Raw genomic sequence first — 22335 nt, forward strand, 5'->3', positions numbered from 1 at the left:
TTTGACATCATCTTTTTCATGGTAGATTGGCTTACAAAGATGGGACACTTTGTCCCTTGCAAGAAGACATCGTCCAGTGAAGTCATAGTAAGGCTCTTTCTCTGTAATGTGTACCAATATCATGGACTACCAGATGATATCGTATCAGATCGAGGAACCCAATTCGTGTCAAAGTTTTGGAGATCTCTCTTTGAGATACTGAAGGTGGATATCAAGCTTTTTTTGGCTTTTAATCCTCAAACTGATGGCCAAACGAAACGGATGAATCAAGTCTTGGAACAATACTTACGATGCAGCATCAACTATTAGCAAGACTATTGGATCGCATATTTGTTGCTCGTCGAGTTTGCATATAACAACACCCTCCATACGTCAACTAAATACATACCATTCTTTTCCAACTATGGATATCATCCGAAGCTTGATTTATTGGGTTTGTCAATAAATAACAATCTAGCAGTTAAAGGATTTACGAAACAACTATCACAGCTTCAAACTACGTTGAAGCTTCAATTACAATCCGCTCAAGAATCCTTCAAGGCGTCTACAGATAGATTTCAGAATCAAGTACATACTTTCAAAATTGGAGATAAAGCATGGCTTCTTCGACGAAATATAAAGACCAAGCGACCATGTGATAAGTTGGACTATCAAAGATTGGGACCATTTATCATCTAGAAGCAAATCAATTCAGTGGCGTACCGTCTGGAATTACCGGCTTCTATGAAGGTACATCTAGTCTTTCATGTTTCTATGTTGGAGCCTTATCAAGAGTCATCTTTTTCTGGAAGAGTGCAATGTCGACCACCTAGTATTGAGATTGAGAACCATGAGGAATACAAGGTCGAAAAGGTGCTGGATTCACGGCGAAGGTGGGACAAGTTGGAGTATCTTGTTTATTCGTGCAGCTAAGATATTAATGAGTGAACGTGGAAGCCAGCAGAAAATCTTGCCAATATGTCGCAAAAGATACAGGAGTTTCATCAACAACATCCTCATAAACCTAAGCCAATTCGACGATAGCTTCTTTCTGAAGCTTGTTCACCCAAGAATATAAGAAAGGGGGAGAGCACCACCAAAATTCGTAGTTGATGTAGTTATTTTTTCGAAGATAAAGTAGAATTTTTTCAATAGCCATGGTTTGGTCTTCTGATATGGATAGCCAAGAATAGATATTATGCCAGTCAGATTATCTCAACCGACTAGCTCACGAAGGCGACCCCGACATGAAGAACTGCCTATACCATAATGACGACGGAGGATACCAAGTAACCGATCACTGGTGATTGTATTTGAGATCGAGTCTACTTATGATGGTCAACTAGAAGACGTGTTTCTAGGACAATTTCACAATGAGGACACGAAAGTTCATGCTTGGTCAGAAATCAAAGGCATAGACCACTACCGTTGGCTTCAAGGGTCGATGAATCACTTGCCTTGTAAACAACAGTTGGAGTTCATAGCATACGTTATGAGACAGATCTTCATTTTTTTATGTTGGTACTGATTAACAATAACATTGCTTCTCAGAGACCTCGAAGCTAAAGGAGGGGGTGATGTTAGGGACATAGTCCTTAGAACCTTCTAGAGACAAGTTTCTAGAACCTTCTAGAAGCAAGTCTCTTGATCTTCTAGAAGCTTCCTAGTTAATGGAAGTTGATTGAGAAGCTTCCTAGTTAGTAGAAGATGTTAAAAACATAGTCTTTAGAACCTTCTAGAAACAAGTTTCTAGAACTTTCTAGAAGCAAGTCTCTGGAACTTTCTAGAAGCTTCCTAGTTGGTAGAAGTTGCTTGAGAAGCTTCATAAATAGGAGTATATATTGAAATCGAGACTGAAGAGTTTTTCAGTCTCGACAACACATCTCTTGGAGCTCTAGCTCACCTCTCAGGTATTGTTCTTGTATTTATCTGATTAATCTAGTTCTTGCCAAATCTTCTTGAACTTCTTGTTAGATCTCGAACCTGTATTTTTGTATCCATGACACTATGCACAAATAAAGCAGAAAGAATGCATATAATCAAATGTTCATTACTATTATTATTATGATAAATATAAAATAAAAATATAGCTATTTATATTTAAAAATTAATTATATTTAATTTTTTATTTTGTCTTAATAATTCTATTTTTTTTCTTACCACATTAACTACTTAAGGAAAATTAATCATCTTTTTTATACAAAACATAATTAATACATGGATAATTAACAACCTTTTCTTTGTATACTTACTATTTTAAAGTTTTTATTTTTTTGAACCTTTTATACTAACCTTTTTTATACCAAGTTTTTTTTTTTAGTTTTAATTCTTTTTTCACCAATTCATTTTTTTTTATTATAAAATTTTTATACCAAACTTTTTTTCTTCTTTTATTTTATTTTATACTATTTTTTAATTATTTTATAAGAAATATGATAAATTCATAAAAATTAAAAATAATGATTAAAAATTAAGAGTTAAGAATTTTAAATAATATTTTAAAATTAACATAGACATCTTCTTGGCAATTGAAAGGTCACATTATATGGAGCACATAAATATTTATATTAAGTATGATCTTGTTTCTTTTATGGCAAAGATTTGCTATTCTTCATCTTAATTTTGATAGATAATGTTCATGAAAAACTTCAACTCTCTTTCCTACATTTGCAAATTTCTTTGTTGGTTTTAATGTACATTTACTAATATCATATCCATGCAAACAAATAAGGATATTTCAATCTATTTTGCGGTACCTTGAATCTAAAACTTCTTCCACTTCAAACTCTTGATTATTATCTATTTCTATAGGAGGAAGTGGCAATTGTCTTTTTTTTGAGATATTTGCCATCGAATATTGCTTAAGAAAGGACACATGAAAAATAGAGTAAAGTCACAAAGTCACAAGCATTTTTTAATCATAATGAAGACCATGAGTATTCCACTTATACCATTATCTAAGACAAGAAAGTATATAGAAATGACACTACATTAAAACTTCAAATTATATAAACTTCTCTGGAAAAATTCAAATTCAAATTAAACACTCCCTTATGAATTAAACAAAATTAAGAAAATTTTTCTTTCCTTTTACTAATAGGCAATTCATCTATTTAAAATCTGAAGAAATACATTACGATATCATATAACAATATGAGAGAGAAAACATCTTACATTGTGCCAAGACAGAAATGATGCATTTATCTAGACAAGAACAAAATGGCACACTAGGAAGGGACATGAATGGAAAAGAAAATAGGAGATGAAGTGGGAGGGGAGACATGTGTGGGTGAGGATAGGATAGGGTTTAGTTGGAGGAACATGTGAGATCCACCATTGTGGAAGAGCCTGAGAAAGGTGATGGCTGGAAGGAATGAAATGAAGGCAAGAGTGAGTGGAGGACCTCTTCCTCCATGCATAAGGTGGTGAATTATTCAGGCACACATTGGAGAGATGTATGTCTGAACTTGGTGTTGATTTCATGGCAGCTCTGGACTTTGAACGTGGTGCAGGCCCAGTGGAGGAGGATAGCAGCATTGTCATGAGAACGTTGTGGAGAAAGGTTTGGCAAGGTCAGAATGAGATTCTGTTGGGTTGAATGGATGGATGCCTGGTGAAGGCTGTTGAGGGTTTGAACAGCTCATGGTTGCTGGAGTGGAGTGGTGCCAACGTGGACAGATAGAGGGGCCATGTCATCCGGTTGCCCCAGTTCCCACAGCCATGATCAAATGGGAAATGAAGGATGAGGAGGAGGAGTGGCCGATAGTCTGTTCCTAGGGTTAGGTTTCCGGAACGTTCTACGCAGGCGTCCGCGTCTGTGCTCTTGCGTGGTATAAAGGCTCGCTGGTTGCAAGGTCGATCGTGTGTGATGTCCGATAGGTAGTCCCGTGGGCTAGCGGCGTGGGGTGGGTTCTGTGGTTGTTCGAGGTTTTTGTGGGGGTTGGATTTTGATGTCGAGTTCCGGGTGTCGTGATGAAGTCGATGACGATAAATCTCTAGGCTTGTTTCTCAAACATTCGCAGTGGCCGCCTAAAGCTTTCGCCCCGCCGGGCTTGAGAGCTAATGCAGCTTCCAAACCTTCCTTGGATATCTGAGACTTGTTTCCGTGTCGTGTCCGAGTGGCATGGGAGGAGTTGAGGACACTTTCCCCAAATGATCGACTCTGATTCCATCTGTGCTAACAAGCTCGAAAGAGCCAAGCCAGGAAAACTGATCCTTCATGTCGCGGTGTGGACGCACTTGAGGTGTTTAGGGTTTCGAGTGCGCAATCCCGTGTGTACAATGCTGTGGCCCGGTGCGCAGTGATTGAATGGTGGAGTTGCTAGAGTTTAGGGCGAGTGGGCAGTTAGGCAGACTCTCCATGTATGTCGTTGACAATCATTTGCCTTAAAGTTTTATTGGTCAAAGTTGTCGGGTGTGGGGCGTGGGGTTCGCGGGTGAAGATCATTTGGTTCCAAGTTTCGAGCGTGCCGCGCCCTGACCGTTGAGAGTTGATGCGACCCCCGGGTGTAGAAGGCGCTTTAGACTGGGTTAGGGTTCGTGTCAGCCGGTAGATCACAGGTGGCGTTGGGCGTGTCTTGTGGAAGCGGTCTGTCGGGGCCAATATGGAGGAGATTGCAATGATGATTCGATAATCCCAGCTCGCTTTTAGCCCTCATGAGAGGGCGTTGAAGAGAAATAGTCGTTTCCAACACAATAACACTGAGCAATGTTATTCTTTCTTGGCCCGGGCGGTTGATAGGTTTGTTAGAGGTTGGGGTTCGCGACGAACAGAGTCGATTTCCAGCTGGGCTGAAGTGGTCTCGCGTTGGCATCATAGTACGTGCGTTGTTCGCCACGTGCATGCGCACGTGCCCCGGGGCCGAACACAATGCCTGGGGGTGCGGTGCGGTGTGGGTTACGATGGAAGAGGCTCACAGGGAAAGTTGTATCCTTGTCGTGTCTGCCGCGGTCGGTGTCGAGTATCTGAAATGGGGTGTTGTCTATGATGAGATTGATGTCATGCACCACACTTAGCAAACCGTGCTGATATGACGTAATAACCATAGAAAGATCTGAGACAACTGCAGCGGGTGCCTGATATTAACCGTGATCCCTTCGTGGCCGTGGGTGATATCCACATCCGATTGTCGATGAGTCTTAAAGAAATTTTTAAGAGCATGATGCACTAGTAATTTCGTGAGCCTGTGTTTGGTATTATGAGCGCTACATGCGTCTTCTACTCCAGTGATTATATCTTAACTAGTTTTTAACCTTTCTCCATCTGAATTGTATGAGGAGGGACTGGTATATTCACTATGAGGGGTTGGCGCGACCCGTACCTGCGTTGTGGCATCCCACCGCCGAAGCGGCGGTATGTGGTCGGATGGTAGTGGTTTTAGGGTCATTGAGACGTCATCTTCGGCTGTTTGAGGTGGAGTCTTGGCTTAAGTCAGTAATGCGCTTGTGCGCACGTCGTGGCGGCATGAAAAACAGTCTATGATTATGCTTCATACCATAGTACTTGTCGGCTTTCCTGTCGAGAAGTTTGATGATTACACCTTTACTTCAGTCTTCAAAATGAGGCTGTTCTCGTGGGCCGTCAGTGGCCTAGCTGCTCTTGGAGACTATCGAATGCCTGGGGTATAGCTAGGAATGATCTCGTCAGGGGCCAGTGCAGATGCGTAAAGTCCGCGACGTCGGCATCTGACGGGATTTGAGTTTTTCAAAAGCTAACTGTATCGGAGTCGTTCAAGTGTGCACTTCGAAGTTGGTAGTTGGGGCATGAGACGATGACGACACAGTGAAAGGTCTCGTTCGGCATATTGGCCCAAAGGCCATGCTGACCATTCTAAAAAGATCACCACCCATAATCTGATGTCTCATAAACCAGGGATATTTTCAACTGAAAGTAAAGTTGCGAGGATTTTGAATCTAAAACGGATCGTAGATGAGCACCTAATAGTTTCAAAAATGCATTTAGGATTACAAGAGGTCCTATTGATGAGGCTCAAAATGAACCTGTTCAGATTGTAGTGCCACTAACTACAATACCTCACGTTACAACAACTAAAACAACTTGTGAACTTGTGAATTAGATAAGTAACCATGTAAAAAGAAAGTTTAAATATTTATTAATCTTAGTATTATTTCTCAAGAAATTTCCACTCATCATGTGGGACCACCAATTTAAGATGTACCTTCAATTCATGCATAATGTACCTTCAATTCCTATGAAAAACAATCTTGGAATTGGAAGAAATTACATCAACTTAAATAGACAATTAATTATTTTGTAATGTTCTATGGATGATATTTGAAATAAACCAGCAATATTTTGGTAGATAAATTATTTGCACATGTAATTATAATAGCTTTCTCTTGCAACACAGACAATTGCAAACTTCCATGGTATCAGTTGGTATCCTTGTTCTGCAATCTTTGTTCAAGTGACCTATTTTCTTGTAGAAAAAATATTTCTTAATAGCAAAATTATTCTTTTCATGTGGTTTGGAAGTACTATTCTGTCTTTGTCAACTCTTCCTGAAATTCTTATTAAAATAAGATTTCTTATTATTATTCTGAAATTTCTTACCTACATACAAGGTTGAATTATTATCAAATGTTAAATTCATGTTTTTCATGAGTGTTTCTTCTTGGATCAAATCTCTTATCAAGGATGTTAATGTAGTCTCAAGCTACCTTTTTAAGGAGCTAATGAAGGATCTATAACTTAGAGGAAAACTTCTCATTAAAGTGAGAATTGTTTCATCATTTGGAGCTGCTGATCTTGTTGCCAACAATTGTTCCATATGTGCTCTAAAAGTATGTATGTGTTTAATAACACTATCACCTTCTCTCATTTTTAAGGTGTGTAATTTGTCTTTTAAATACATCTTAGTTATTGCATCATGTGATTCAAATATTTTTACTAATTCTTGTCATGCTGAATTTGTTGATGTACAAGATTGTATATGTGAAATAATATTTTTTTCTAAGAAATTATTAATTATAGTTAAAGACAAGGTATCCTTGTATACCCATGCACTTATACTCCCTATTCCAATGGCAAGTAAAGCTAGGAATCTGGCAGCTATTTCAGCTTCCATTGGTTCTACTAATAAGAATTCTTCACCACTTACTATGGGCCATAACTTTTCAGCCTTGAAAACTAATGTTAGTCTATGTTTTTATATGTTAAAATATGAACCATCAAATTTTGGACCATGATTAATGTCCACTTTTTGTATCATCTTCAATATTCTTAATTTGAAATTGAATTATAATTATTTATAAATTTAATTTTGATCAATTTAATTTTATCTTTCCTTATGGTTTATATGTTGTCATTTTCAAGTCTCGAATTGCTTTTCATGGTTTGATGAAACTCAAGTTCTTCATCAACCTTTACTGTTATAATGAATTGTATTGATATTATTTTTATTATAAACTATTTTTGTAATTTCAGTAATTATTTTCTTAATAAAGCATTCATCAAAGCTTATTTTGAGGATCGAATATTTCTATAGTTTTGATACCATGTTGAAAACGTCATTGTTATTAATATGATCAATTGATATATATATATATATATATATATGTTGTATGTACTATGGTAACACCAAGAGTTACAACTCTTGGTGTAAGGTCAATATAGAGTAAATAGTATTCTACACAGGAGACTATTGTATTATATAATATAATTCTCTCAATAGCAATCATATTAGTGATTGGATCTACAAAGACAAGCGTGAGAATATCACCTATTCTCAACTACAAAGGCATCATTGATTTCGATCCAGTGGGCTTGGGTCTCTACCTAGTGCGAAATCTATTACCTTAGAACTTGGTCTACTTGTATGTGACCGAGCCTAGGTTTCATCTTCCGCAGGGGCTTGACAAGGCTACACATAAATACAAAATCTACCGTAATGAGTACAAAGGTGTGTTCATGACCACCGGTAGTTACTCTCGCAAGAAAGGCATGAAGGCCATTCGTATTGGCTACATTGATCTGGTCTCCTGAGGCAGCTCGTTTCTAACCAATCAGGACTTGCTCAAGCAATTCTACTTTAATCTTAGCGTAAATGACTATGATCAATCTACTTTCTATACACATGATCCGTGTGTGATCTACACTAACTATCCTTCTATTACAGCCACTCTTGACAACATTGACATCTACACTATTGTGGCATCGCCGACACTACATGATTCTACACAAGCTCTCTACGATGCTTGCTACTGAATCCAAACAAGAATTACATCCATCAGCTCTACTCTTTTTCTTTCTTATAAAACATCTATCATCACCACTTTGTTATTGAAAACAATGACTACAAGTAATCTAATGTGGATGTTGATGGATACTGTGAACAGTTGGTTTCTTGTTGTTATTACCATTATTTATTGCAACAAAAAAATAAGTGGATTTATTATTATTGTATATTACAAATATTATTCAAAAAGCATCAGTAGTGAAGGTCTTCATTAGACGCCACTTAATATCTAACCACAAATCAATTACTGACACCATGGAAGTTTGCAATTGTCTGTGTTGCAAGAGAAAGCTATTATAATTACATGTGCAAATAATTTATCTACCAAAATATTGCTGGTTTATTTCAAATATCATCCATAGAACATTACAAAATAATTAATTGTCTATTTAAGTTGATGTAATTTCTTCCAATTCCAAGATTGTTTTTCATAGGAATTGAAGGTACATTATGCATGAATTGAAGGTACATCTTAAATTGGTGGTCCCACATGATGAGTGGAAATTTCTTGAGAAATAATACTAAGATTAATAAATATTTAAACTTTCTTTTTACATGGTTACTTATCTAATTCACAAGTTCACAAGTTGTTTTAGTTGTTGTAACGTGAGGTATTGTAGTTAGTGGCACTACAATCTGAACAGGTTCATTTTGAGCCTCATCAATAGGACCTCTTGTAATCCTAAATGCATTTTTGAAACTATTAGGTGCTCATCTACGATCCGTTTTAGATTCAAAATCCTCGCAACTTTACTTTCAGTTGAAAATATCCCTGGTTTATGAGACATCAGATTATGGGTGGTGATCTTTTTAGAATGGTCAGCATGGCCTTTGGGCCAATATGCCGAACGAGACCTTTCACTGTGTCGTCATCGTCTCATGCCCCAACTACCAACTTCGAAGTGCACACTTGAACGACTCCGATACAGTTAGCTTTTGAAAAACTCAAATCCCGTCAGATGCCGACGTCGCGGACTTTACGCATCTGCACTGGCCCCTGACGAGATCATTCCTAGCTATACCCCAGGCATTCGATAGTCTCCAAGAGCAGCTAGGCCACTGACGGCCCACGAGAACAGCCTCATTTTGAAGACTGAAGTAAAGGTGTAATCATCAAACTTCTCGACAGGAAAGCCGACAAGTACTATGGTATGAAGCATAATCATAGACTGTTTTTCATGCCGCCACGACGTGCGCACAAGCGCATTACTGACTTAAGCCAAGACTCCACCTCAAACAGCCGAAGATGACGTCTCAATGACCCTAAAACCACTACCATCCGACCACATACCGCCGCTTCGGCGGTGGGATGCCACAACGCAGGTACGGGTCGCGCCAACCCCTCATAGTGAATATACCAGTCCCTCCTCATACAATTCAGATGGAGAAAGGTTAAAAACTAGTTAAGATATAATCACTGGAGTAGAAGACGCATGTAGCGCTCATAATACCAAACACAGGCTCACGAAATTACTAGTGCATCATGCTCTTAAAAATTTCTTTAAGACTCATCGACAATCGGATGTGGATATCACCCACGGCCACGAAGGGATCACGGTTAATATCAGGCACCCGCTGCAGTTGTCTCAGATCTTTCTATGGTTATTACGTCATATCAGCACGGTTTGCTAAGTGTGGTGCATGACATCAATCTCATCATAGACAACACCCCATTTCAGATACTCGACACCGACCGCGGCAGACACGACAAGGATACAACTTTCCCTGTGAGCCTCTTCCATCGTAACCCACACCGCACCGCACCCCCAGGCATTGTGTTCGGCCCCGGGGCACGTGCGCATGCACGTGGCGAACAACGCACGTACTATGATGCCAACGCGAGACCACTTCAGCCCAGCTGGAAATCGACTCTGTTCGTCGCGAACCCCAACCTCTAACAAACCTATCAACCGCCCGGGCCAAGAAAGAATAACATTGCTCAGTGTTATTGTGTTGGAAACGACTATTTCTCTTCAACGCCCTCTCATGAGGGCTAAAAGCGAGCTGGGATTATCGAATCATCATTGCAATCTCCTCCATATTGGCCCCGACAGACCGCTTCCACAAGACACGCCCAACGCCACCTGTGATCTACCGGCTGACACGAACCCTAACCCAGTCTAAAGCGCCTTCTACACCCGGGGGTCGCATCAACTCTCAACGGTCAGGGCGCGGCACGCTCGAAACTTGGAACCAAATGATCTTCACCCGCGAACCCCACGCCCCACACCCGACAACTTTGACCAATAAAACTTTAAGGCAAATGATTGTCAACGACATACATGGAGAGTCTGCCTAACTGCCCACTCGCCCTAAACTCTAGCAACTCCACCATTCAATCACTGCGCACCGGGCCACAGCATTGTACACACGGGATTGCGCACTCGAAACCCTAAACACCTCAAGTGCGTCCACACCGCGACATGAAGGATCAGTTTTCCTGGCTTGGCTCTTTCGAGCTTGTTAGCACAGATGGAATCAGAGTCGATCATTTGGGGAAAGTGTCCTCAACTCCTCCCATGCCACTCGGACACGACACGGAAACAAGTCTCAGATATCCAAGGAAGGTTTGGAAGCTGCATTAGCTCTCAAGCCCGGCGGGGCGAAAGCTTTAGGCGGCCACTGCGAATGTTTGAGAAACAAGCCTAGAGATTTATCGTCATCGACTTCATCACGACACCCGGAACTCGACATCAAAATCCAACCCCCACAAAAACCTCGAACAACCACAGAACCCACCTCACGCCGCTAGCCCACGGGACTACCTATCGGACATCACACACGATCGACCTTGCAACCAGCGAGCCTTTATACCACGCAAGAGCACAGACGCGGACGCCTGCGTAGAACGTTCCGGAAACCTAACCCTAGGAACAGACTATCGGCCACTCCTCCTCCTCATCCTTCATTTCCCATTTGATCATGGCTGTGGGAACTGGGGCAACCGGATGACATGGCCCCTCTATCTGTCCACGTTGGCACCACTCCACTCCAGCAACCATGAGCTGTTCAAACCCTCAACAGCCTTCACCAGGCATCCATCCATTCAACCCAACAGAATCTCATTCTGACCTTGCCAAACCTTTCTCCACAACGTTCTCATGACAATGCTGCTATCCTCCTCCACTGGGCCTGCACCACGTTCAAAGTCCAGAGCTGCCATGAAATCAACACCAAGTTCAGACATACATCTCTCCAATGTGTGCCTGAATAATTCACCACCTTATGCATGGAGGAAGAGGTCCTCCACTCACTCTTGCCTTCATTTCATTCCTTCCAGCCATCACCTTTCTCAGGCTCTTCCACAATGGTGGATCTCACATGTTCCTCCAACTAAACCCTATCCTATCCTCACCCACACATGTCTCCCCTCCCACTTCATCTCCTATTTTCTTTTCCATTCATGTCCCTTCCTAGTGTGCCATTTTGTTCTTGTCTAGATAAATATTGTAGAGATAATTACTAGGTATTTGTTTTTTGGGTATTTAATGTAGGTCTTACTGTTCAAAAATATATTACAATAGTAAAAATAATTTGCAATTGGCCACAATTAAGAATGGATTATAAAAATGAATATATTTTGTATTGGTAAAATAAACAGGTGTCAATATTATTGTTGCTAAGTAGAAAGATGCAAAGGACCTAATTCAAGAGTTGATTATAAAAATGACATTGATATGATTATGTATTTTGCAAGTCTTAATTTTATTTAAAACTTTTAAAATGACTATTTACATAAAAAATTCATTGAAAAGTTGTGATTTAAGCTCATAGTACATTTTTGACATCTACTTCACTAAATTGGTATTAAGAAATAAATCTATCCAAAAAAGTGTGAATACTACAACCTTAGTTGATAATGATACATTCGAATAAGTACTTACTATAATTACAGGATTATTAGACCAGGATACATTGTCTTCTAGCAGTTGGCTTGAAGATTGAGTTTTGGAAGAAAATATTTTTGGACTTTATTTGTAAAATATGATTTTGAATTAATAAATTTATTATTTATTTATTTATTATTATATTTTTCTTTGATTCTTGACTTCTTTATTTTTTCTTAAAGACTTATATATATATATATATATATTTATATATTTTTTGGATTTGTTACTAATAACAACTACATTGAAGCCTTTAATTAAGAAATACTGTGCAAAACTTAAAACAAGCACAAGAAAATAAGAGATACATATTTATAAATGTTAGATCTATTAATTTGAATTTTACTAAGAAATTAGTATAATTTGAAGTTCTAATGTAGTGTCATTTTTATTTTCTTTGATTCTTGACTTCCTTATTTTTTCTTTAAGACTTATATATATATATATATATATATTTATATATATATTTATATATTTTTTGGATTTGTTACTAATAACAACTACATTGAAGCCTTTAATTAAGAAATACTGTACAAAACTTAAAACAAGCACAAGAAAATAAGAGATACATATTTATAAATGTTAGATCTATTAATTTGAATTTTACTAAGAAGTTAGTATAATTTGAAGTTCTAATGTAGTGTCATTTTTGTATACTTTCTTATCTTAGATAACGGTATAAATGGAATTCTCATCGCCTTTATTATGATCAAGAAGTGCTTATGACTTTGTGGCTTTAGTCAAACAATTGACAGTCTTTTATGATGCCTATATTATTTTGCAAGGAAAATCAAGAAGATGGAATTGCAAGTACTGCTTGTAGTGATTTATATTTATATTTAAAATTTATTTTGGAAGCATGTTGGAAAGTATTAAAGTTATGGAACCTAACATTTATTTGTAGAATGATGGTACCATGATTCATTGAATAGTCCCAAAGAATTGAAATATTACAAGTAAATAATATATTACATTGTAAGGAAACCAAAAAAAATAAAATATATTCATCTTTATATTATTTAGTTGCATCAGGTAAGATTTCATTGTGTATGGTTTTTGAATGCTTTAAGACAAAAGTGGATAGACTTCGAAGAATAAAAATGAAAGATAGGTTTTCTTTTTGAAGATAACCTCATTGTTTAAAACTCTCAAACATTAGAAGAAGAGGCACAATGGTATCAACTTAATGTAGAAGGATCTTTAATGGTGTTTTTATTTTGTCTTTTGTTTTTGAAGAGCTAATCTAATTAAAATTTTAATAATGTATTAAATATGAATTTATTTTTAAGATTTTAGAAAGAAATAAAAATTATATATATATATATATATATATATATGTACATATTTTTGAATTTGTATAGATATAAATTGATTATAAAATTTAGTAAAAAAATATCTTTATTTATTTTATTATAAAAAAATTAAAAAATTAGTAAAAAAATCCAATATTTATATATTATGGATGTATATGATAATATATATATATATATATATATATATATTAATATTTCAATATTTATTATTGCCACTTTAACTTGTCATCTAATATATGATAGAAATAAAAAGCCTTAAGGTCTTAAATAAGTTTGTATCTTGAATTATGCTTAATAAGCTAAATTTTTCTAAAATTGGATTAATAATAAGTACTTTATAGGTATTTTAGTAAAAAGAGGTTTGAGTTTGAAATTATAATTAGGAATTAGATGCATCTTGGTACAAGAAAAGAATTTATCTAAAATTTGTACCTAGCCTTTGAGATATCTTTTTATATTTGAGTTCATTTGAAACAACATTGTGCTTCTTATAAGACTCTTGTAATTAACGATTCTATGCTTTCTTGAAGAGACTTGCCCTCATGACAATAATATCTTTTATTCACTTGCAATATAATGTTGCAAAAAATAAAAAGAAATGATACAATCATAAGATTTTCTCAGTTGAAAGATATTACAAGTCTATATATTTATTTAAATAAAAAATCTTTACTAGAAGATAAATAAAAATAGATTTAATAATAACTTTTAAAAAAACTTTATAGAAGCTTTATAAATTTAGATTTAATCCTAGACATGTTTATATTTGATTGATAATTTAGAAACTTCGCCAACAAGTTGAATATGTATCTGCCACGGACCAAAAATTACAAAAAAGAAATCTAAACAAGAAGTTCAAGAAGAAATGACAAGAACTAGATTATCAGATGAGTACAAGAGCAACGCCAAGAAATTTGAGCTAAAGCTTCAAGAGATGCGTTGTCGAGACTGAAGAACTCTTCAGCCTCGACTCCTATATATACTACTGGCCTATGGTTCTAAGGAAGCACATCAAGAAGCTTCCCAAGAACTATGAAGCTTCTCGAGCAACTACCCAAGAGCTAGGAAGCTTCTCAAGTAACTTCCTAGAATCTACTAGAATATTCTAAGAATCTTCTAGAGCCTTTTAAGGGAATCTTTTAGGAATCTTTAGAGAATCTTTGAAGAATCTTTGAAGAATATTCTAAGAGAATATTCAAGGAATCTTCTGGAAGTTTCTAGAGACTTCTTTCTAGAAGATTCTAGAATCTTGTCTCTAGAAAGGTCTAAAGACTATGTCCCTAACATCACCTCCTCCTTTAGCTTCGAGGTCTCCGAGAAGCAATGTTATCGTCAGTCAATACCAACGCAAGAAAATGAAGATCTGTCGCATAACCTCTGCTATGAACTCCAATTGTTGTTCACGAGGCAAGTGATTCAATGGTCCTTGAAGCCAACGGTAGTGGCCCACGCCTTCAACTTCTGACCAAGCATGAACCTTCGTGTCTTCATTGTGAAATTGTCCTGCAAACACTCCTTCTGGCTGACCATTGTAGGCAGATTCGACCTCAAATACAATCACCAGCGATCTGTTGCTCGGAATCCTTCGACGTCATCGTGGTGCAGACGGTTCTTCATCTCGCGGTCGTCTTCGTGAGCTAGTTGCTTGAGATGACATGACAAGTGTAGTATCTTGGCTATCCATATTCAAAGGCTAAAACAATAAGAACAAACTTGGACACTAACAAAGTTCTACGCTATCTTGGAGAGAATGACTACATCAACTATGGATTTTGGTGGTGCTCTCTCCTCTTTTCTGTTTTCTGGATGAGCAAGCTTCAGAACGAAGCTATCGTCGAACCGGCTTGGGTTCCTCAGGATATCGTCAATGAAACTCCTATACCTTTTGCGGCGCATTCGCGAGATTTTCGGCCGGCTCCCATGTTCGTTCATTAATATCGTAACCGCTCCAATGCACAAAGTATTCTAATTTACCCCGTCTTTGCCGTGAATCCAGGACCTTTTCCACCTCGTATTCTTCGTGGTTCTCTATTTCTATGCTAGGTGGTGGACATTGTACTCTTCTAGGAAAAGACGATTCTCGATAAGGCTCCAACAAAGAAACATGAAAGACATGATGTACCTTCATAGTAGCTGATAACTCCAAACGATACGCTACAGGATTGATCTGCTTCTGGATAACAAATGGTCCCAATCTCCGATAGTCCAATTTGTCACATGGCCGCTTGGTCTTAATATTTCATCGAAGCAGCCAAACTTTGTCTCCAATCGTGAAATTAGGTGCCTGATTCCGAAATTTATCCGCGAACGCCTTGTAAGATTCTTGGGCAGTTTGCAATTGAAGCTTCAATGTAGTTTGAAGCTGCGAAAGCTCCTTCACCAATCCTTCAGCTGCCGGATTGTTAATCGTTGACGAACTCCATAAGTCAAGCTTCGGATGGTATCCATAATTGGAAAAGAATGGCGTTTGTTGAGTTGACGCATGAAGGGTGTTGTTATATGCGAACTGGACTAGCGGTAGATATGCGACCCAATCATCTTGTTGATAGTTGATGGTGCAACGTAAATATTACTCTAAAACTTGATTCACCCATTCTGTTTGGCCGTCCGTTTGAGGATGAAATGCCGAAGAAAGCTTGATATCCACCTTCAATATTTCAAAAAGAGATTTCCAAAACTTTGACACAAACTGGGTTCCTCGATCCGATACGATATCATCTGGTAGACCATGATATCGATACACACTATCAAGAAAGAGTCTTGCTGTGTCTTCGCTTGACGATGTCTTCTTGCAAGGGACAAAATGTGCCATCTTTGTAAGCCGGTCTACGACAACTAGAATGCTGTCAAATGAATTCGAGGGTGGTAGATCCGTAATAAAGTCCATGGAAACCGAAGACCATGGTCGACGCGGAATAGGCAATGGCTATAGAAGTCCATAAGGCCGATGTCGAGGGTTTTTGGATCTTGAACAAATGTCACAAGATACAACAAAATCTTTCACATCCTTCCACATTTGAGGCCACCAGAAATCACGGGAAATAAGTTCCAAGGTCTTATTGAATCCAAAATGTCCCGCAGCTGGAAAGTCATGACGAGATTGAAGAACTCGGAGTCGTGTTGGCCCTTTTGGGATATACAATCGCTCTTCGAAATATACTAGATCTCCTTCCATCTTGAATTTATCATCACTAGCATGTTGCTTGATATCAAGGGCTAGAGAATCTTCAATGGTTGCGGCCCGTACGTGGTCGAGGAAGTCAGGATCAATTGGTACAATAGCTGCGTTGAGCCGAAATTTCTCTGGCTTCAACAATGTCGTGCATTGTTGATCAAATGCTGCATCTCCAGCCTTTGGCGCGAGATATGATCTCCTTGATAATGCATCGGACAACCCTTGTTGCTTCCCAGGTCGATAAGTTATAACAAAGTCGAACCTGGATAGCGACATACTCCACCGAGCTTGACGCCGATTCAAAACCCGAGCCGACATAAAATACTCCAAATTCTTGTGATCCATATATACGGTCACTAGATGTGCAGTTCCTTTGAGAAAGTGGCGCCGCTCTTGGAAAGAATCTACTATAGCAAGGAGTTCCTTATCGTGGATCTCATAGTTGATCTCAGCAGCAGAGAATTTTTGAGAATAGAACGCAACTGGATGGAGCTTCTCATCTACGCCCATCTGTGAAAGTACAGCTCCCAAAGCAAAATCCGAAGCATCTGTCTCCAAATAAAAGGCCTTTGTAAAGTCTGGATGTACCAAGATTGGAGCTGTAGTAAATACCGTCTTTAAATCTTGAAATGCTTTTTCTGCGATAGGTCCCCATTCGAGCTTGTCCTTACACGTTAACTGAGTGAGGGGGGCAGCAACTTGAGAATAATTCTTGATGAAGATCCGATAGTAGTTAGCAAATCCAAGAAAACATTGTACGTCCCTAATTGTCTTCGGAACTTCTCAAGACATGATTGCTTCCACCTTCTTTGGATCTATCTTCAAGCCTTTCGTAGTCGCGATGAATTCCAAAAACTCCATCTCAGTTTGGTAAAATAAGCACTTCTCCAATTTGGCATAGAGTCCTCGCACCCGTAGTTTTTTGAGTATCAGACGAACGTGCTTCTCATGTTCTTCCTCGTTCTTAGAAAATATCAAAATATCATCTAGATAGATGACAACAAAATCGTCTAGATGCTCTCAAAAGATGTCATTCATCATGTGTTGAAAGACCGCTGGAGCAATAGTAAGACCAAATGGCATGACATTGTATTCAAAATGGCTATACCTTGTTCGGAACGCTGTCTTCTATTCATCTCCTTCCTTAATTCGCACAAGGTTATAAGCTCCCCTTAGGTCAATCTTTGTAAAGATCCTTGCACGCCCAAGTTGTTCTAGAAGACCAGAGATCAAAGGCAGTGGGTAGCGATTCTTTTTTGTCACCTTGTTGAGACCTCGATAGTCCACGCACATCTGTAGTGAGCCATCCTTCTTCTTCTCAAATAAGATTGGTGCCCCAGCTGGCGACTTCGAATGACGGATGAAGTTCTTGGCTAGATTCTCATCAATGTACTTCCGCAACTCAGTCAACTCCGTCTGCAACAAATTGTAGATTGGTCCAAAAGGTGGTTGTGCTCCTTCTTGCAATTCAATGGCACAGTCATAGGGTCGATGCTCTGGCAGCATATCAGCATTCTTCTTTTCAAAGACATCTTTGAATTCTTCATACTGCTTTGGAATAACCAAAGTCGGAGTTGCATCTTCTCGAGTCGGAGTTGCGAAGATGACAAGAGGTGTATTTTGCTTGGCTTCCTTCATGAAAGCCCTTGCACCTATAAACAAGGATTTGTTTCTAGACATTGTTTTGGCAGATTCCACCTTCAAGGAGTTTGTTGGAAATGTCACTTTCCGCAACTTCCAATCTATCAATGGATTATATCTATCAAGCCAAGATAGTCCCAAAATGATAGGACATAAAGGGGTATTGATAACATTAAATACAATATTGCTCTCATGGTTTTCAAGACGTACCTTCAATGGTTTAGTTTCATGGATAACATTGCCCGAAGACAATGGTCGTCCGTCTATGACTTCTACATGGACAGGCTTAAGTTTCTTTACAAGAGAAATATTGTGAAGCTTGGCAAACTCTTCATCTATAAAGCAAGCGGATGCACTCGAGTCTAATAAAGCATCGACTTGTAGTTCTTGAATACCCAGATGTAAAGGTACCATAAAACAATCTGAAGGTTGAGCTGAGAGAAAGGAACCTTGATTAATTTTGGATGTTGAGATGTCCAGCCGCACGGTCCCTATTGTGGCTGGGCGTCCTTGTTTTTCTGCATGCTTGTACTCCTGAGTCTTGTTGTTTGAGGCTTCTGTTTCTTCCGACAATCTACAGCTTTATGGCCCGCTTCTCCGCAATATAAACACAAGTTTTGTTCAAACCGTCGCTTCCTTTCCTCAGCTGTGAGGGGTTTGAAACGTACCACATCAATTTGCATGGGTTCAGGATCTGTGGAGTGATTCTCTGGACCTTTTGAAAATGTAGCAAATGCTCCATCATTTCTCCAGCCTGATCGTCTTTCTTGTCGTAATTCAAAGAGGTGGTTGTCACAAATAATTGCTTGAGATATAAGTTCTTCTAAAGTATCCGCCTTAGGCATGGTGATCAATAAGTTCTTGACATCATCTCTCAGTCCATATCAAAACCGTGTCATGAACGCCTTATCATTCCAATCAAGATCACATGTAAGCTGTTGAAATTTTGCAGCATAGATTGCAGCAGAACATGATCCTTGTCGCAGATTTTGTATCTTTCTTTCAGACACTCTTTCTCGATCGCTATCTCCAAACACAGCAGTAAGTCTCTCTATGAAAGCCTCTAGGTCGTACAATATTGGAGAATCCTTCTCCAATGGTGGAGCAAACCAAGAGCGAGCATTTCCTGATAGAAGAGTACCTATGAAAGCAACCTGGGTAAATCCATTCGGATAACGAGAAGGGTATAGGCGTAGGTAAAGCCGTACTTGTTGCACAAAACCTCGGAAGTTGGCTCTTGTTCCGTCATACTTATCTGGCATACTCGCATTTGGTTCTTTCGTACTAATCCTTGAAGTATCCATAGGGGTCGTATGTGACACATGTCTTGCTTCTCTCAGTCGAATAATCTCTTGTTGTAGGCTATGAATTTCGCGTTTAGCTTCTTCGGTCACTAGATCAATTTGAGGTTCTTTACTTGGATTACGAAGAAATACAATCTCCTTTCGTACACTATTCATAAGAGCTTGAAGATCTGCAAGAGTTGCCACTCTATTATCTATTTGTGGAGATGCATTGTCTATGATCTGGTCTACTTCCATATTTAGAGAATAGATGGATTAAAATTTTGAGAGAAGAAGAAATTGCTAAGTCTCTTGGAAAAAATTGTAGCACTACCTGTCACTAAAACCTACTCGGAGAAGAGAAAAGAAAAAAAAAACACTAAACAATTTCAGTTTTAGAGGAAGGTAATCCGCAACCTCTAAAAATGCTTCAATGCTTTCGAGAAGAGGGGTAATCCGCACTCTATCAAGAAGGCAAAGCTCTGAAATCGATGTTAACAGTCTTTTCTACTAGCTATGCTAAATAAAAAGAAGGAATTCATATCAGTCCAAGAGAGGGTAATCCGCAATCCTTAGAACGCTCAAGTATCTCCAAGGAAAGGGGTAGTCCACTCTCTGCCTCAAAGAACTAAGCTCTGATATTGTGATTGAGAAAATATCAGTTTAGAGGAAGGTAATCCGCAACCCCTAAAGCGCTAGAATACCTTCAAGAAGAGAGGTAATCCGCTCTCAAACAAGAAGGATTCAGCTCTGATATTAAGATAAAGGTAGTCTCGACAAACTGTCACGGACCAAAAAATACAAACAAGAAATCTAAACAAGAAGTTCAAGAAGAAATGACAAGAACTAGATTATCAGATGAGTATAAGAGCAACGCCAAGAGAATTGAGCTAGAGCTTCAAGAGATGCGTTGTCGAGACTGAAGAACTCTTCAGCCTCAACTCCTATATATACTACTGGCCTATGGTTCTAAGGAAGCGCATCAAGAAGCTTCCCAAGAACTATGAAGTTTCTCGAGCAACTACCCAAGAGCTAGGAAGCTTCTCAAGTAACTTCTTAGAATCTACTAGAATATTCTAAGAATCTTCTAGAGCCTTCTAAGGGAATCTTTAGGGAATCTTCAAAGAATCTTTAGAGAATCTTTGAAGAATATTCTAAGAGAATATTCAAGGAATCTTCTGGAAGTTTCTAGAGACTTCTTTCTAGAAGGTTCTAGAAACTTGTCTCTAGAAAGGTCTAAGGACTATGTCCCTAACAGTATCTCACATATTTGTAACTTGTGGTAGAATTTGGCCATATGATATACATATAAAAAACTTGTATTACAATTTAAACATGTATTAGAGGTTCTATAGAACCTTGCTACATAGCTTCTAGTTAGATAGTTTATATGGAATTAAGAATGACGTCTGTTGCACTCTTATGAATACCTTTGTTGTTTTTAGTTTTGTTTCAAGAGCCTCTAGTCCTCTTGTCTTTAACATAGCTATTTTAGTTCTAATATATTATTATTTTAGAGTGAATATCTATTCTTTCTAAGTGACTTAAAAGTATGTGGAAGATTTTATTTCTTTTGTTTTATGACTTTAATAAATATGGAGATTCTTAAAGAAAAATTATATATATTTAGAACTTAAGGTGTCATAAATATCTATCTATAATAATTATTACATAGATAATATGAATAAATAGAAGAAGGTAAAAATAAATTAATTTCATAATACTCTCTAGAGTAGCTTCCTACAACCTTTCTAGACACTATTTTGATTTTACATGTGTTTGTAATTGATTGATACGTAAGAAATTTAGTCAATAAGCTAACTACATATCACATGTATTGATAGCTTGTGGAACAAGCTAATTATATAGTGTCTATATAGAAAACTTGCCTTAGAAGTTAAGATATGTATCATGTAAAGGTCAACATATTTTTAGAAGTCCTATAGAACAACACTACATAGATCTTAGATAGATAATATATATAGAAGTAAGAGTGAAGCCTTCTTTTCTTTTATCAACTTTTTTCTTGCTTTTAATCTAGTTTCAAGAGTCACTATGTCTTTTGGCAATAGTCATTCTAGTTTCTTTTTAAATATACATACTTCTATATTTTTATTTTGTCATATTTTTTTGAGAAAGTCTTACTTTTTTATTTTCTTTCATTGAATTCTTATCCTTCACAAATTCAAAAGAATGCACTTATAATATCAAAGCTTTGTCTTTTTTTGATTAAAAGTGGATTATTTTTATTTTTATTTTTATTTTTATTTTTTATTTATTTTTATAAGACTTAAGTATATTAGGATTTGTGGATTATCCTCATCTAAAATAATATTATCTTTAGTATTTTTTAATTTTATTCTTAAGTCTTCTTTTTTATTTATTTTAAGCAATATTAGACATCTTTTCTTCTTTAAGTATTATTATTGTTAGGAAACATATACAATATAGGATTCAAGACCAAGAAATAGAATTAACTCGACATTAGAACAATAACTAGATAGAAGACAAGAAGGTTCTTGCTAGATCACAAGAAGTGAGTTGTCGAGATTGAGGATCCCCTCAACTTTGACTCCTATATATACTAGGTTCTATGAAGCTTTTTGAAAAGTTTCTATGAAACTTGGGAACAAAGCAAGCCTAAGATCCTTCTTCGGCAACTTCTTAAATCATCTAAAGCCTCCTATAACTTTCTAGAATTTCCTATGACCTTCTAGAACTTTGAAAGAATCTACTAAAATCTTCTAGAACCTTCTTAGAATGTATTGGAACCTTTTGGAATCTTTTGGAATCCTCTAG

The 22335-nt window shown here is 37.6% G+C and overlaps 6 non-coding genes across 6 annotated transcripts; 3 read left to right on the top strand and 3 right to left on the bottom strand.

The window, feature by feature from the left end:
* The first annotated feature begins 3955 nt into the window (after positions 1-3955).
* Positions 3956-4077, top strand: LOC112273811 (small nucleolar RNA SNORD14). Its single transcript, XR_002967220.1, has one exon. It is a non-coding gene; the product is annotated as a small nucleolar RNA SNORD14 (small nucleolar RNA).
* Positions 4078-4106: 29 nt separating this feature from the next.
* LOC112273716 (small nucleolar RNA Z103) lies at positions 4107-4197 on the top strand. Its single transcript, XR_002967127.1, has one exon. It is a non-coding gene; the product is annotated as a small nucleolar RNA Z103 (small nucleolar RNA).
* A 1548-nt stretch (positions 4198-5745) lies between these two features.
* Positions 5746-5841, top strand: LOC112273718 (small nucleolar RNA Z43). Its single transcript, XR_002967129.1, has one exon. It is a non-coding gene; the product is annotated as a small nucleolar RNA Z43 (small nucleolar RNA).
* A 3178-nt stretch (positions 5842-9019) lies between these two features.
* On the bottom strand, positions 9020-9115 carry LOC112273719 (small nucleolar RNA Z43). The gene has a single exon (XR_002967130.1). It is a non-coding gene; the product is annotated as a small nucleolar RNA Z43 (small nucleolar RNA).
* Positions 9116-10663: 1548 nt separating this feature from the next.
* Positions 10664-10754, bottom strand: LOC112273717 (small nucleolar RNA Z103). Its single transcript, XR_002967128.1, has one exon. It is a non-coding gene; the product is annotated as a small nucleolar RNA Z103 (small nucleolar RNA).
* A 29-nt stretch (positions 10755-10783) lies between these two features.
* On the bottom strand, positions 10784-10905 carry LOC112273812 (small nucleolar RNA SNORD14). Its single transcript, XR_002967221.1, has one exon. It is a non-coding gene; the product is annotated as a small nucleolar RNA SNORD14 (small nucleolar RNA).
* Between the last annotated feature and the right edge of the window lie 11430 nt (positions 10906-22335).

The sequence above is a fragment of the Physcomitrium patens genome, chromosome 20 (genome assembly GCF_059467195.1).
Source record: "Physcomitrium patens ecotype Gransden chromosome 20, ASM5946719v1, whole genome shotgun sequence".
In the NCBI taxonomy this organism is placed as follows: Eukaryota; Viridiplantae; Streptophyta; class Bryopsida; order Funariales; family Funariaceae; genus Physcomitrium; species Physcomitrium patens.